Source organism: Cryptotermes secundus, unplaced genomic scaffold (assembly GCF_002891405.2).
Source record: "Cryptotermes secundus unplaced genomic scaffold, Csec_1.0 scaffold423, whole genome shotgun sequence".
In the NCBI taxonomy this organism is placed as follows: domain Eukaryota; kingdom Metazoa; phylum Arthropoda; class Insecta; order Blattodea; family Kalotermitidae; genus Cryptotermes; species Cryptotermes secundus.
The window spans coordinates 1,112,112-1,115,958 of NW_019731985.1; the positions used below are offsets into that span (position 1 = coordinate 1,112,112).

At 41.6% G+C, this 3,847-nt stretch overlaps 1 long non-coding RNA gene across 3 annotated transcripts in view; it reads left to right on the forward strand.

Moving 5' to 3' along the window:
- LOC111867413 overlaps positions 1 to 3,847 on the forward strand; it is a 10,036-nt gene that overhangs the window by 4,263 nt on the left and 1,926 nt on the right. Inside the window, exons 3-4 of one of the 3 annotated variants that reach the window (XR_002843344.1) lie at positions 1,202 to 1,343; positions 2,445 to 2,611. This is a non-coding gene — a long non-coding RNA (uncharacterized LOC111867413). Of the gene's footprint in view, positions 1 to 1,161; positions 1,344 to 2,444; positions 2,612 to 3,847 lie in introns of those variants that run through there. The other 2 variants (XR_002843345.1, XR_002843343.1) reach the window with 2 other exon arrangements.

Here is a 3,847-nt window from a genome sequence, read left to right on the forward strand (position 1 = left end):
CCCCCCCCCCAGGGGTCACACCCCACAGTTTGACAACCACTGGCATATGGGAACACCTATCTTTCCAACAGTTACTTAGACATGGCAGCAACCGTGTTAACTACATAACAGCATGGAAATGTAACCACAGAATGTTTCATTGCCAGTTGCACACCATCTTAAACATGGCAACATAGGATTGGTCACGGTTCTCAAATAAGATGCACAAGAATTCAGTAGAGAAATGATCATTTTAGGCACTATCTATTAGGGTCCTGAAGGATTCGACCGTGTGGGTTTTGGTATGTTTGTGTTTCACATGTGACCATACAGATTTAAATTTCACAGGTTTATGTTTAAACAGTTTCATTAATTAGCACTGAGTGTGAAACCAGTGACAGGTCTGTGAACGTTGGATCATTTGGATAGACTTCAGGCTTCAGAGCGTTAAATTACCTGCTCTATTTGTATCAGGGTGCAGTGAATTTAAATTGTGTGGCAGAGGGTTGACCAAATTGAAGACATTCTCCCACTGGAATCTGCAGTTGGAGGCTGAAGGAGGAATCTAAGTCAGGCAGGCAGCAAACCTGTAGGTGGTGCATTTTAAAGTGTGGTAAACCACTGGACACAGCACTTGATTACTTTGTGAAGGGAGTCTTGAAGTTTGCATGGGACTAAGTATGTGATTTCTGTTTTAAGCAAGCAGAAAAATTTTGGAATTATTAAGGCCTTGCTTCTGAATTGATGTAAGTTGCCATTTCTGAATGCTTTTCATATGATGTGCCCCTTGGTCTCAGAGTGAAACTTAACCTGCCCCTTTTCCATGGAAACTTCATTTCTGTCTCAAGCTACATGTTGTCATGCATTATAAATACAGTGTAAAGAGAGTACAGACTCGTGGGTTGTAATGCCATGTAGTTTGCAGAGAGTCCAATGTTTTGCAGGAATGTAATGCCTTCATCAGGGTTGAAGCCATGCAAGAAGCCATCAGAAGCACTGTTGCCTGCTTCTGGTTATGTTTGATAGTGTTACCTGCACTTTGTGAGGCCGCACTGACCCTGTGAGTGTACATGTATCCCTGGTTTAGAACATTTGTCCTAAGACATAGGGACTTAACATTCTGCTGTTTTCATAAATATACTTGTGACATGCCATAGCAGCAATTGGTAAATTGTGAAACAGGTCCCTTGAATTCTGACTGGAGCTGAAATGCATCTGTTAGCAGACTGTGAGGCTGGTTCACCTAGAAGCAGTGGAGATTGTGTTGAAACTGCATGACGTCAAGTGAAGGATCTCCATCACTGCCTGTGAGAACACTTCAGGCTGGCAACACAGGGAGTGTTGCTACTGAGAGCTGTCATGAGGTAACCAGTTGACTGTGATGTCTTTTTGTCAGTTGGGGGGAAGGGTTGCGAACATTTTTATCAAGACCACCAAACTCATTGACTGGGGAAGGACCAAACACAGGACGATCTAGTTTCCATTGGTGTAGGAAGTCTAATGGTAGAATATTCCTTTGATAATTTTCAGTGAATGCATCCTGTTGTGTATCACATATTATTTCTTGACGAAAACCATCACAACACAACAATCAATGATACGTGTAAGTAGCTCTAGGAGATTCTTTTGCTACATGTTTCAGCCTTCAAAAGGCCATCATCAGGCAAATACATTAAACTTTTCATTATTGAATTGCATGTCAAATATAGAATACGGTACTAGACTTCCAAGTGTATACAATGGTATAAAATGATATGTGTGAATATAAAATATAAATTACAGTATGACTTAAGACTTCAACTTCTATTCTAATTTATATTTTATATTCACTTGTATCATTTTATACCGAATCCCCTTCAGAGTAGCTCCTTGTGACTCCACACCCTTAGCCAAGCGGTCCTTCCATCACTGGAAGCAATTCTGGAAGGCTTCTTATGGAAAGGTATGCAGCTGCACTGTCATGTACTGTATGATGTCCTCGCGGCTGTCAAAACGGGAGCCTTTTAGCGGTGTCTTCAATCTTGGGAACAGCCATAAATCACAAGGAGCGATTTCAGAAGAGTAGGGAGCCTGGTGAACCTGCGGAAACCCTGGAGCTGGGGTGTTGTCATGATGCAGCTGCCAGTTGCGTGTGTCCCACAGTTGTGGTCTCTTGTGCCGAACTGCATCATGAAGATGGCGGAGGACTTGTTGGTAATACTCCTTATTGACAGTTTGGCCTAGTGGTGCATACTCATGATGCACAACACCCTGGTAATTGGGGGGGGGACACAGTCAGTATCACCTTCACATTGCTCTGAACCTGTCATGCTTCTTTGGGCCTTGGGGATGTTGGATGCTTCCATTGTGATGTGGGGGGGCGTCACAGTCAGTATCACCTTCACATTGCTCTGAACCTGTCATGCTTCTTTGGGCCTTGGGGATGTTGGATGCTTCCATTGTGATGCCTGGACCTTTGTTTCCAGGTCATATCTGTACATCCTGCACTCATCACCAGTGATCACAGTCTTCAGGAACTGAAGATCCCTGTTGGCACACTCCAGCATGCCATACAGCCATCTTTAAAGTGGTTGAACCATTCTTTAATTTGAGTGACCCCCATTGCATTATCGCCATAAGTCTGCTGAATTTTGCGGATTGTTTCCGCTTGGGTAGCCCCAAGTTTCTGACAAACCTTGATGCAGTATCACTGCTAAGGGTACACTTCTCTGATCAGTTATTCTTGGTAGGAGTTTTCACATAGTTCAGTGATGATGACAGTTATAGGAACTTTTACAAGCTGTGTCATGTCAAAAAATGTGTTTCTTTCAAAATGTGAGTTTCGGCTATGAAGCAATTCACAGGCATAGGGGTATAAAATTTGACAGTTTCATTCATTCCAACAGGCTGCAGAAGCTTATCAAATTTCACTGTAATGTGAAAGTAGCACTTTAGTGTGCCCAGTTATCATGGAATGAAGAACTTTGCTAGGTGTACGTGCAAGGTAGACATTTGAGACGACAATGGTTACAGTGTTTATAATGGATAAGTCCTTCATTGTAATTTGTGGCCAGGTAATAAAAGTCACATTTGATGGGGACGCAGTTTGCATAATGACAAAATGTTGAACACCCACTGAATTGCTGTTTCCAGTCTTGTAGCTTCCTTCACTCCCACCAGTTGCAAGAGGCAAGTGAGCAGAAATAATATGTGCACAGACTGGTGAGGAAAACGTAAAACACTTGGGATCTGTTGTTCCCATATGCAGACTGCTAGAATATACAAGTATGTCAAAGAATGTAATAAGTAGGGCTCGGATTTCTATGACATGTCATATTTTTACATGTATAATTAAATATAAATGCATTTCTGACTCTTGTGAACATGAAAATACAGTTTTTATTGGTCATATAAATGCATCTTTGAACCATATTTTAGCTTTAGGTCATATTTGGGCCCAAAGTGATATAAAATCATATTTTTGGTCATATTTTAGGCGAGTTCCACTTATTGCTCAGAAATATATTTGCAAGTATTGGCAGTGATGTTATTTGGAACTTCATTTCTTAGAAATATTTGGCCTTGTGTAACGGGATTTGAAGGAATACTGTACAGTGTGAAGGGTAACGGTTCTTGACCTGGCGTAGAATCAGCCACTTTGAAAAGAGAAACTGCCATCTCTGCCTTGTCTGTCTGTCTCTCTTTTTTTCCTCCACCTCAGTGATACCTGAAGCCCAGTTTGTTTCTTGCATATTGGTGAAAAATTTTTCCATCCACAAAGCGGTAAATTTCTACCCTCTCCCCGAAACCCGTCCAATACAGTACTGTATTCATAACTTCAGTTGTTCAGTATAGTTTCAAGATGCCTAAAGTCAAGTGCTCTAATAGC